The sequence below is a fragment of the Parus major genome, chromosome 9, assembly GCF_001522545.3.
Source record: "Parus major isolate Abel chromosome 9, Parus_major1.1, whole genome shotgun sequence".
Lineage (NCBI taxonomy): Eukaryota > Metazoa > Chordata > Aves > Passeriformes > Paridae > Parus > Parus major.
This window is the reverse complement of record NC_031778.1, coordinates 6,601,697-6,614,591: the sequence shown is the minus strand read 5'-3', so window position 1 is coordinate 6,614,591 and position 12,895 is coordinate 6,601,697. Positions and strand designations below refer to the sequence as shown.

Sequence of the window (12,895 nt, the reverse complement as noted above, 5' to 3'; positions counted from 1 at the left end):
GTTATATTTTTTTGGCCTATGTGCTATCAGATGCCAGGATACAACTTCAAAGGATGAGTCTCATGTGAGACACAAAGATCTGCTGTGGACACCAGATTACCATCTTGATCTAAATCAACTTTTTTTTTCCTCACTTTTTCTTAATTGCACTTACTGTTTCATGGGCCACAGTGAACAACTTTACTCTCAACTCTCTAGCCAGCAATTCCAAAAGACTGGAGAGGCAGGTTTCTCACCTGGCCCTCACCACCAGCCATGGTGTTTCTCAGTCAAGCATGAAGTGTATTATTCTCAAGATTTCCATTCTGTGATTTTTATTTTGTGAGGTAATTTCAAAGTAGTGGAAGAATAGGGAATGTGAGTAATGCACAGTGCTTATGACACAGCCTGGGTTCTGCTCTTTGTGATGCACAGCTCCAGGAACTGTACCAAATGGTTCATTTTGTTGACTTTGTGCCACAGAGTTTATCTTGAAAGGTTTGTTATGTTACACAACATGTGCCTCTTCCTCCCTTCCCCAGGTATTTCATGGGATGAGCTCAAAAGAATGGGCTGTATCTGTACCATGCTCAAGTGTGTTTTAAAATCACGTTAATATTTTAACAGGTGATTGTTTCCTATTCTTCTATATTCTCATCTATATACAAATAGCAAGTTGTAGCCCTCATTAATCAAAATGACACTTTCTAAACCCTCAAGTGTTTTCACATTTGCACATGAAGCGTGTTCCCAAAACTCTGTGCTGCCTGATTGATCTCTGCATTGTACACTTTTCAGACCTATGTGTCTAAAGCTGGCTGAAAAGATACAAAGCTTGACTCCTAATGTGATTTCTTTAATCTCCTTTTGTAGAATTAGTATTACAAACCATGTAGAAAGTCCTTCCAAGTTTGCTTTTTGCATCAAACTTGGCACAGGCACGAAGGACCACATCCCACCTTACACTGGAAAACATACTGCTGGCTGCCAAAAGAAGTGTTAGGAGACACTGCTGTTTTGGGAGAGGGTGTAAGAGAAATAAGGCTGTTAAAAACTGAGGAAAGCAAAACATCCTCCAAGGCACAGATTTGCCCCACTGACTGTTGAGACATGGCTCATTCTATGGCTCCTCTTCCCAATGAGTGCCACAGAACAGACATTAGCTGGTGCTCACATCCAAGAGGAGGATTTATATTCAGTAACTTGCCTGCTGGTAAGAGCACAGATGACTACTCATGTCAAGACTTCCATGTATGTATACATAAACCAGACAAAGACTGCCTGAGGGAATGGGATGTGGCAGAAAGCCTTTCCTAGGCATGAAGAACTGTGGAGCAGATAGAAAACTCCCATTCATCCTGTGCTTTCCATCTACTGTACATCTCAAAGGCTCTGGGGACGGGTGTATATGCAGGGTCTGGAGAGGAACTGGAGTTTAATATTCTCTTCAGAACTTTTCATTTGGGTTCAGGAGTGTCTGACCCCTGGAGCACCACTAGGTCCCCACAGAAGGGGTGCTGCCATTATCTGAGACTTTTTCTGCCCACATGGCATGTGTGAAACACAGCCAGTTTTACAGCAGCTCGTATGGACGATTTATTGACTGAAGACTCTCAAAGAATTTGCAGAATTTCCTTTCCATTTTTTTTTATGGTCTGAGCATGGATATTTCTCTTGTCTGGCTCAGTTCTTTGCTCAAAGCCCATTTGAACATTTTAGTAAAAGAAATAAAGATACTGTAGAAATAAGTATCAGCATGAAAGTGGAGGGGGAAAAAATTTTGCCCTCTCCATCGCCAGAAGTACAAAGCATAGGCAGAACAGCAGAATTTGAGGAAAAATACTAATCCGCAAGGTTTCCTTCACCTTTCTCAATTGTTATTTTCCTGTCCCAGAAGAGAGAGTTATTTTATGCCATCTTTCTGGTCTGGGGTCTCTAAGAGAAGATAATCTAGTTTTGGGATGAGACGCGCACAGCCTGAGCAGAAGCAGCAGGTAACATTTCTTGTCTTGAGCGCGGACCCAACCACTGCATGCACGAGAGAAATTACATGTGTGTCACCCTGCGCTGGTGTTCCTCGGGGTCAGAGGGGAGGGATGGCGATTTAGGGCCGAGCTTATTAGGGTTAGAAACCACTGCTTTTCAGCTTGTTATTCACTGATATTAATGAGTGGTGATCGAAGCACTCACCTTATGACTGTTTTGTAACTTGCACTGGTTTGACAGGACTTGCCTTGCCTGTAGCCTTCTAGAAGACGTGAAGCTCACCTAAGAGTGTGGGGCTGGTTTTGGCAGCCAAAAGTATAATTAGAGTTTCACGCGCATCTATCCGGCTCACAGAGCCCGGATAATGCAAACCTCCCGTCTCCTCCCGGCAGCCCCAAGGACGCGTGTGCTGAGTTTTCATGGCAGTGTCCGATGTGCGGCACTAATCCCCGCCGGGCTCCAGCTCGGCTCTGCCTGGCACACCGTGAGCCGTCCGCAGGGGCTCGCTGGCAGGATTTAGGGCACCTCCTGGTCGCTTCCCCTGGCGAGCGGCACGCCGGAAGATGCTGCTGCGCTTTGCCGGAGGTGCGAAGCCGCTCGCTCTGGCCCGTAGGGCGGTGGCGAGACGCGCTGCTGAGAAAGTTTTGCCGCTGCCCGAGGGCGACTTTGAGGCGTGAGCGGCGGGGGCTGGCGGGGCCTGGCGGCCCGGCCCGGTCGCGCTGCCTCTGAGGGGGCCGGGGCCGCGCCGCGTCCGCGGGGGCCGGGCCGCGCCGGCCGGGGGGAAGGGGCGTTGCCATCTGCTGTGAATTCCGCGGTCATTGGATTAGTAACCAGCGGTGATGAGATCAGCGGGATCGACTTTCGCGAGGGGGCACGGCGCTCACCGCGCTCCCCAGCTGTGCCGGCTCTCGCATGAGGCGGCGGCGGGCGGCCCAGGGGGAGGCAGCGCGCACAAAGCCCGGTAGCCGCCGCAGGCCGCCGCCCCCGGGCAGGGCTCCCGGCCGGCCCGGCCGCCCCGAGCCCGGCTGCCGCCCGCGGCCCCCCGGGCGCCCCCGGCTCCTGTCGCCTCCCCGGGGCAGCCGCAGGCAGCCGGCGGCCGGCAGCAGCCTCTGCTGGTCGGGCGCGCTCCGGGCGTGGAGCACGGGCTCCGAGCGTGGCGAGCTCGGCCACGGCGGCTCCCGAGTTTGTTTACTTGTGCTCCGCGTCTCGTCCCCGGTATCTCCTCTCTGCCGGCATAGCGGATCGGTGGCGGTGCCGAGCTGGGGGTTTATGGTAAGTTTGCGACGGGCGAATCCCTCAGTTCGTGGGAATTCGGTGTTTTGTTGCACAGGATGTAAAGAAGGATGTAAAGACGCGTTTGGGGGCGGGGGGGGGGGGCGTTTCTTGTTTGTTTCCTTTTTTTAGTAGTGCTGGCTTTCAAGCTGTTGTTTGAAGAAATACACTTGCGACCCGTTTTCTGCTTTATAGTGAAGTGGTTTACAATAGAAATTAGTTTCCCGAGCTATGTAAGAGAATGGTTTCTGGATGTTGGATAACTAGAGATCTACGCTTCTCGTGAACGGAATGTGTCTGACTGCGCTGCCGGACGCAAACCCTCCTGCCTAATGATTGCCACAAGCTAATGTTTTACAGTGGTTACTTGGTGCTTTTTCGGGCAGTAAAAGCCAGACCTCAGTTCAGGTGTTTAGACGAATCTGAAATACTAAACTATCCTCTCCGTAAGAGGGAAGCTGAACCTTCGTCAAGACAAACCTGAATTTGTATGCGGGACTTGAGTTTCAACAAAGAAAGGTATTGACTGAATTTGCCCTCGCGTTACATGTAAGAACTCGGAGGCAGGCAGTGGGTTTGCTGTTAGGAAGCTGTTCCTGCCGAGGGACCAAGGGCAGGGGAGCCGAACCCTGCCCTCGTAGCCCCATTCGTTCCTGGAGGGGCTCCGGCATTGATGTGGCAGCGTCCGTGCTGGCAGCGAGTCATTTTTATTTCTTTGTGCCTCGGACTTGGAGTGTAGACTGCTACAGGGTGGAAAGTGTCCTATATAGAGAGATGGCCAGCTACCACTTCAGCTGCTGGTTTGATGCTGGCTACAGCCCTTCGGTGCTTAAGTCATACCTGATATTTTCACAGTGCTCTGTTTGCCTTCCGGTGACAGAAGCAATCCCTGATAAGATATCTCCACGCTGCAAAAGAGCTTATCAGGAGGAAAAAAAAAAGCAGTCCTAGAGAGTTGATGCTTGTGGCTGAAACTGGCCTGACTTGTGCAGTGTATCTCGAAGGATGCTACATTTTTAATGTTGTTTCTGTAACTAAAGCAGCCCGTCAGGGACATGAATATCAAATTGCTGTTAGATTATTTGGTGCTGCTGACAGAGAAAAGCCAGATAATGTACATTTTGCTAACAACAAGCGGAAGTTTTATATCTGGCCTTAGTCGTGTAAGTCTGGTTTCCTTGGTAGCTGATGCGCCTCGGTGTCTTGCTGCTGACTCCCGATGTCCTTGGATGACCGTCCTGTGCTTCAGTGACCCTGCCAGGGCTGCAGGGGGACTCGGTACTTCCCTGCATCACCAGGAGGAGAAAACTTCCCAGCTCCGTGCCTTCCTGAGGCCCTCACGTGGGTGTTGCTCTGGAAGCACACGCTGGTGGCTGCTGGGCTCCGAGAGCCCTGTGTTCAGTCCCAGCCCATCGGCCTGTTTGTCTTTGCAAATGTCACTGCAGCCAGCCCTGAAGCACCCGGCTTCCTGCTCAACAGGCTCTGGAGCTCAGGACTAAGAAAGCAGAGCCACCTTTTTGCAAGGAGCTTTTCAGACTTGTGGGACTTCTGGGGTGGTTTTTTTGTTTGTTTGGTTTTTTTTGTTTGGTTTTTTTTTGTTTTTGTTGTTGTTCTGTTATTTGAGGGGTTTGTTTGGGGGGTTTTTTGTTTGTTTTTTTGGGGGGGGGACGTTATTCATGGTGGGCTATTTTTTTCTTTTGGTTTGGGTTTTTTTAAGAGAAGCATAAAGTCCCCATGAGAGGTACTAATTGGATATCTTGCTTATTGAAAGAACCAAAACTTCTGATTTTTGGTTTGACCAAATTACAGTCATTTTTATGACTCGTGTTTATGCAGCATAGGAATTTCTGAATGATGTGACATCACTCCTATGACTCCACAAGCAACAAGTCATTAACTTGTCGGGCTTCATTGTTGCTGGGCAAACTTTTATAATGGATTTTCCATGTACCAAGAAAATTCAAGGCAGCTATTTTTATCTCATCTTCCTTCACAATCACTGTTTTCCCCTCTTCTGTATATAGGACATTGACCTCTTTTTATGGAGAAGGAAAGTAATTTTCACAGTGGCACTCAATGCCATGTCACAGGACTCCATGTGATGGTTATTTTGCATTGGCTTCTTTTAATTGAGACAGCTGGAGAGTTTTCTTATGAGGAGCTGGTTTGCTTACATGTTTGTGACAGCAATTGAGGAAGAAGGAACTACATGATTTTCTGAGATATTATTGTTAAAAATCCTTGGCTAAAGTGATTAGCAAGATCATGCTAGATACTCAACTGTCCCATCCTGGTAATTCTTCATGGCCAAGAAGAGTAAGGTAGAAAGAGGGATGCCTTATTCAAATTCTCTAAGCTATGCTGTGTTTTAGCTGTCTGCTCTCTTCAGTCTGCTTGGCTGCTCACTACTGCTGCACTGACATCCTCTGCTCAATTCTTTTTGTGCTGGGGCAGCTTCAGTGTACACTTGAGGCTCTCACATTGGTAAATCCCAGGTTGAATAACGGTAATGTAGAGTGGCCTTGATACATCTATTTCCTGCATCAGTTAGTGAGGAGAAATGCACTGTTCTTAATAGAATATCCATGTAATGGAAATCTAGATGTATTTTCTTCTTAGCGGGTTTCCCAGGACAGAGGATGGATGTAAATATTGCTGAAGTTTGTAAATCCTCTCTGAAGACTGAGGTGAGACTGATGGTAGAGAGGAATGGAGGCTGGTACTGCTGGGTGCCCACCCTCCTGGCACTGTCCAGGGAGCAAAGCTGGGCTTGTGGCTCCAGGGATGAAGGGCTCCATAGGGGCAGAGCTATGGATGGATGGATGCAGTCCATCTGAGCTATGTCAATGCAGTATGCACCTTCAAGCTAGTGGAGATGCAGACCACAGATCTTGTTCTGGTAACTTTAAGTATTTGTTAAGCCAGAATAGATCCATTTTCTGTGATGAAGGTGTTGGTTAAACCTGCCCACTGAACAGGTAACCAGTTTTTGAAATCAAAACTCTCTGTAGTATGGATAAACATTTTCTTATAATTCTGGAAGTTGGTGTTGGATTGACTGAATGAATCAGTGCTGTGGACTGAAACTTGCCAGACCGGATAGCTATTTCACCCATGGTATTTTTAATGGGGTTGTGTACATGTTGGTGAATCTGTGTCACTCTCTGCAGCACACACAGCCTTCAGGGGTGACTTTAGGCTGTCTTTGCAACATGTTCTGTTAGCTGACGTAGGTTGTGCTGTAGGATATGATGTTAATGCATCAGGTGCTTCCTGGAAGAGCAGTTCATGTCTTCTGACTTCTTTAACTTCAGTCAGCTGAGGCTTAGGTTGTTTGTGGGGGTTGGTTGGTTGCTTTTTGCCTTGAAAAGGTGTGTGTGCATCACTAGCACTGGTGCTAGACTGTGTACTGCCAATATAGTGGGGAGTGCTGCTCCAGAAGGGCTGAACGCAGCTTCACTGATAAGTAACTTTCCCAAAGAACAACAAATGTCTGTTATTCTGTTGGTGTCCAAGCTGCTTGAAGCCAGCAGTGTAGTGTGCTTGACCTGTGCTGCCTCAAGAGTTAAAGTATCTGGAATCCTGCTTTCAGGTGATGTTTGCAGTGATGTCAGGAAATGCCTTTTCCTCAGCTGCTTTAGACTGGATGGTGATAAAGTTAAAAGTTAGTTTTGGTTTGGTTCTTTATGTTTGGAAAGCTGGCAATATACTCAGTAGCATTCACAGCCTGTCAGGGAAAAATTCCTGAAGAGATTTAAGTGTGGCTCCAGTGGCCTTGGTGGCAGAGTGGAAAAATGCATAAAGGAGAGCTAGAAAATGTGGGTTATGTTTTTTGGAAGCAGTCGTGGTTAAGGGAGATCAGTGCTCACAGGGTGCCATGCCTTGGGGCTAAGAACTGCCATTTGACTGGCAGTAATTGATTAAAGCTTGATGGCTCTATTTTGGCTGCCTCTGCTCTATTAAAGGCTGGCCCAACAAGAGTGCTGGGCAGAGCTCAACATTTTCCTTCCTTTGGCTCCTTTTCCCTCAGAAATGAAGTAGTGTTAGGTATTAGCCTGTTGAAATGCACATGTGTGTGTGTGTTTGTATTTTTTAGGGGGTATCTTTTTAAGTGGATGTCACCTTTGCCTCAGAGGCCAATGTGGTGCAGCATTTAATTTCTGTAGCAGTTGAAATGCAGAAATTTTACATAATTTGCTGTGGTTAGGGCGTAGCAAAGAAGCATATTAGGAGAATTTATATCTATTTCCATCCTCAGTAAGAGGTGAGGTGCCTGGACTTAAACATGGGTGCTCTGTGACGTAAATCTGTTCATGCTGAAGTAATTTGAATTTAGACCAATGCTGAGCAGTATTCTGTATAATTTTTTGCTTCCCTGTGCTTATTTTGTGTATCTTTGGATTGAACGTTGTGGGGTAATCCTGCTCATGCCTAGTGTCAGATGACAAGTTTTATTGTGTTGCATTGCAGAGTGTGGTGACTTAGCAACTTTATCTTTGAGGATTTGTCAGAGGCTGAAGGGACAAGTAAGCTTTGATGTGCAGCGTGAAGTGCAGCAATGTAGGAAATCCATCTTGGAGCTGATTGCCAGCTAATTCTTTCAGAGCTGTACAGGCAACTCTTCAGATGAGTTTGCTTTCTTGTTTTTAAACATGCATTTCCAAAAGGTTGTTCTTGTACTGCCTTTCTCATCCTCACCTATTGCTGAAGTCGGGTGTGCACTTGTCTGCTGTTGTGCCTTTCTGCGGTAACAACTCCTAAGGAAAATTTTGCCAAGAGATTTTGAGAAAAGGAAAAGATTGGTTGTATTTACAGTGTCTTATCAGAAGAATGAAGATTTGCTTCCAGCAGAAATGGGTCCATGCTCTGGGAGCAAACCATGGTCCAGACTGCAGGAGCTCATCTCCTGAAGTCTCCCCTTGTTGGGACTGGGAGCTGCTGAGGGAATTCCCTGCGGAAGGGCTGGACAGCCTGGGACTCCTTTGTCCTGAGGCAGCAGAGGCACTGCTGACAGCTGTTCTGTTTCTATTCTATGTTCTATATTCTATTTCTAGTCTATTTCTTCAGTAGTTCTTCTGCTGGCACCTGAATGTGGCCCAGCTCTTTGTGAGAGGGGGAAGTGAAGCTGGTACCTAGAGACCGTTCGAGCTCCATCTACACCTCACAGCAGCAGCAGCCTCATGGAGCATTTGTTTAGAAGGGTATCTTGAATGTTCAGAAATCAACATATTTAGAATTGCTTTTTTAAGGAGCATTAATCATGCAAGAGCGCTTGTATAGCTTTAGGCATGGAAAAAGGTGTGATTTTTCAAATCTCATGAAAGGTTTAGGTACTTAATTATCATTTAATTTAACTGCTTCTCCTCTATCTCGTCTTCAAATGAATGCAGAAACAAATTACCTCCAGCAGAAGGATACCTTTTTTCATTAGATATTGGAGGCCATCATTTTAAAAAAGAGCCACATTGCACAATTTATATCAATACTACATTTCATACTGAGGGTGTGCTGTCCACAGAAATCCCAAAGTGGTAGTTGTAGGCATAGTCTTGAGCTGTGTGTTGGTTCTTTGTTTTTCTATAAGAATATTCTAAACAACAGTTTCACTCTGGAAGGATGAAAAATGGCTTGGAAGAAAGCTAGCTGTTGTCTTTGAACACTGAATTAAATCTCAAAAATGTTGAGCTTATTTCCTAATTAAACTATTTCATGATAGAAGCCACACAAAATTAAGCAATAAATTCACAGTGTTGTCAACAAGGATTTTATTACTTCACATGTGAGAAAATGCTGTGACAGTCAAATCTGTATGTACAGCCAAAGAAATAGTTGGTTTAAGTGGTTAAGGGAATTTTGAGCTTTAACTACTTTTTGATTTACTAGTGAAATCATAAACAGTTTCTTGTTTTGAGAATGACTTTAAGGTAGCTTGGCCACACTCAGCAATCTGGACACAAGTACTGGTGGTACTTTTGAAACTTTGTTTTCCCAGTGTTTTAGACTCCATGTCCAGAATAAGCTCTGCTGTTCTTTGCTTTTGACAGCAGAATCTTTGCAGTGGTGTAAAGTGAGTGGTTGCTTTAAAATAAAGTTTGCATGTTAATTTGTTTGTACTTGTATTCCTTGCTCAATGGTGTAATTGCATATTATTTTGTAGTGTCTCCTTTATTTTACTTAATTTATGTGAATTGTTGCCTTAAATTACAAACAATCCCATATTAATCAGTGTAGCTGATCTGGGGATTTAAGAGTTAAAATTGAAACCTAGTCCTTATGTTGTTGTTTGGCATTTTCTGGCTGAGACACTTTCTTGAGTTTTTTAAAAAAAAGCCCATTAAAATTTACTACTTCATTAGTTTGATTATCTTGAAAGTTAATCCTAATTTAACGTGTAAAAGGGTGTACTTGTAGATACTTCAAATTTGTGTAACATCTGTGCGTGGGGAATTGAGTATCTGCTCCTCATGCCTTATCATTAGTCAGCTTGGACTTAAACTGAGGATTTGAGAATGTGATAGGAGCACATGCTGAACTCTTCCAGAAACTTGGGGTATTTTGAGGCTCCAGCTAGTTCACTTGGGCAGGGCCATTACTTTGTTCTTTGCCTAGAAAAGGAGCAGCAGTAGTGCACCTCTGGGCATGTGCTAAACCTAATAATAAACTAAATTCTGACCTTTGGTATTTTCATCCCCTGCTTGAGCCAAGTCCCTGTCTATGGAGCGCATTTTGGGAGTCTGATCCTGCAAGGAGGTTCAGGTGCATTGTCCTCTTGCTTTCAAAAATTAAGATGCAGCATAAAGAAATCAAAATACTGTTTTCCTTGTTGTTGAAAACTATTGTCAAGCATGTCAGAGACGACAGAAGTTGTTTGAACTAAAGATGTGGCACATCAAAGTCCATAAAAGACAGGAATGTTGTCATCCCAACCTTATTTTACTGTGTTGCTGCGTATTAGTATTACTTTGGGTTTGTTCCAGCACCTAACTATCCCTGCACTTCAGCATCATCAGCTTCTGATGCTGTTAACATCTGGGTAACACTTGCTCTGATATTCTCACTTCTAAGTGTACTGGTCATTCACTAAATATTTATAGAGTCCTTTGGTTTTGATGTTGCAAGATAAAAAGGCTGGGTTTTCTGTCATCTTTTGTATTCAAAGGCAAATAATACATTGAAGCTGGTGATTATTTAAAATATTCTCACATCAAGAAGTTCCTTTGTGCTTTGGTCAGTGCTGACGTAACTGTTTCCAGTAGTCTAGAAAACCTTACACAGAGTTCACTTCTGGCTTGTTTAGACTAAGGTGCAGTGTTGTAAGATCATCTACCAAAGATGTGAGAATGTGCTCAGGAAGGATTTGTTTCAACATGTGCAGTATCTTATCCTTTGAGTTTAAATAGAACAAGATGTATTAAACAAGTATGAGCATGACAACTGGAATATGTCCTTGTTGTTTTTAAATTTTTTAGCATTCATATTAGCGTTATTTGAAACAAAGTGTGTGGGTGGAGAGAAGGAAGAGATGCTCACCTGTGAGATCTCTTGCTAGCAATGTACTGAAGTCTGGACAGGGAAAGAGAGGAACATTCAAAATGAGGCTTTGAAGGTGATGGAGAAAAAAATTGTCAAAGGAACTAAGGCTAAGTATTTGTCAAGATTTAAAAAATGAAACAGGGAGTGAAAATAGACCTCACAGGCAGTGTGCATGAAGGGAACTATCAGGAATTGCTGCAAGGTCCTCCTCCTGTGATGCTCAAACTCCTCTGAGGAGTCAGCAGTGAGGTGGTAACAGAACTTCCTTCACCTCAGTAAGCTGCAGTGGGATGGGACGAAGTGCATGAGGCTGCTGCCTTAAGTTCATGTCTAGGGATACAGTGGGCTTTCAGTTTATAATAATTGAGTTTTTTTCCAGTGAGTCAACTTCAGCATTGATAATTGGCTTGAATTTCCTGCTTTTAGACCCAGTAACAAGAATCAATAGTTTGTTTTCACTTGAATACACCTCTGTCTAGCAATGGCCAATAATAGTGCAAGGGAAGAAAAAATCCCTATGTTTTAGGTCATGACAGTTTGACTGCTGGAAAAAGACACCAAAGGGAAATTCAAAGTGAAATGTCTCAACACTCTGGGGATGTGAGAGTGACTGATGAGCTTGCTTTTACTGCTTTACTCCATCCACATCCTGGTAATAGAGGACATGGCAGCAGGAAGTCTTTGGGAATCCAGAAGCCAACCCCCTCCCTTTACTCCCTTTATTTTTAGACTTTTTTTCCCCCTGTGGTAAAATCTTTGGAACCTGGGTGAGCAGTGCCCAGGGTTAGACAGAAGTGAGACTCAGTAGTGCCTGCTGCCTGGTGTGCAGTCATTCATTCACTCACCCTGTAGCTGGAGGCTGGGGATGTAATCCCAGTGTGTGTACTTCTGACATCATGTTGTCTTTCTAAATGGATGAAGATAGTGAATTGATGCAGAACTGTTTTTCTTTTTATTTAACTGTTGGAAGAAGTGGGAAAAGCATTGGCTAAACCTGGCATCTAAATTTAGACGCCTAAATTAGCAATGCAGGAAGCAGTAGTGTAGCACAGTTCCTCTGGAGCGCTGCTGGCTGGCAGGATAGAAAATCTGGGCATTTAACAGATACAGGCAACTCTTTACACCTCCTGGGAAAAATGTGTGTGGGATGCTTCCTCTGGATAATCCTTAAGCCAAGGCTAAACTGGCAGTTTAACTTTCGTCAGAATTCCCAGTGACAGGGTTTTCACAAGGGATTTTTTACTTGTAATTTTTTTTTTTTGGTCTGAATATTTGCTTACAGTGGAGTTTGCTTCCACAGCTGTTCTGCATTTGGTTTCTGTAGTGGTAAAGAATGTGGTGTGCTGAAATCAAAGCTGAGCCTAATAGTCTATTGTAGAAATAGGATTGTAAGGAAAAATTCAAGCAATTTCTTTATTACAGCAAAGATGTGTGGGTTGATGGTCTTGGTAGAATAAAGTTCAGTCTCATGGTACAAGAAGAAATTTCATTACATGTAATAATTAGCTTTTGAAATAAAGAGGCTTATCTTTCATTTTAATCACCCTGCCTTAATACCAGGGAAGAAAAACCATTGTTTTATGAGTCCCAACTCTGTTCTCAGTGCTTGCTAAAATTACATTTTAATTGAATTTTATATTTATGGGACTGATTCTTAAAACTTGTCATTCTTGTGGGTTCTTACCTGTTTCACCCTGTATATTAACCAGCTGTGTTTTTAAAGACTGTAAGCTTCTGTCTTGCTTGTCTTGCCAAAAAAAAAAAATAAATCCCACAAACTATGCCTTGTGAGGAGAATTATTGCTTCTATTGGTCATTTTTAATATTCAGCCACATTTCTCTTGTTAATACAAAGCATTGTAAATATATGCTTCATATCCAGGATGTGAATAGCTTGTAAATAAATTACAAAAGTAGGTTTAAATTCATTAGTACTTAGCAAAACTAATGGATGGTAATCAGTGTAATGGCTGATGATAGATTGTGCTGTGCCAGCAGGGGAACTGGCTCCCAGAAGAAGGAACACCAGCTCAGGAATGACTAGAGACTGACTGGTGAACGTGTTCTTCTGCAGATGCTTTTTTAATTCCTTCAATTAACTTGATTAAGCAGCTTAGCTTAAGTA

The 12,895-nt window shown here is 44.1% G+C and overlaps 1 protein-coding gene and 1 long non-coding RNA gene across 2 annotated transcripts in view; one reads left to right on the top strand and one right to left on the bottom strand.

Annotated features, from left to right (window-relative positions):
• LOC109022801 overlaps nt 1-2,682 on the bottom strand; it is a 39,479-nt gene extending 36,797 nt beyond the window's left edge. The window contains exon 1 of the long non-coding RNA XR_002002092.2: nt 2,170-2,682. This is a non-coding gene — a long non-coding RNA (uncharacterized LOC109022801). The remainder of the gene's footprint in view (nt 1-2,169) is intronic.
• A 93-nt stretch (nt 2,683-2,775) lies between these two features.
• Nucleotides 2,776-12,895, top strand: part of SPSB4 (splA/ryanodine receptor domain and SOCS box containing 4) — a 77,335-nt gene continuing 67,215 nt past the window's right edge. Inside the window, exon 1 of the mRNA XM_015638332.1 lies at nt 2,776-3,237. The gene's annotated coding sequence lies outside the window, so the exon portion shown is untranslated. The remainder of the gene's footprint in view (nt 3,238-12,895) is intronic.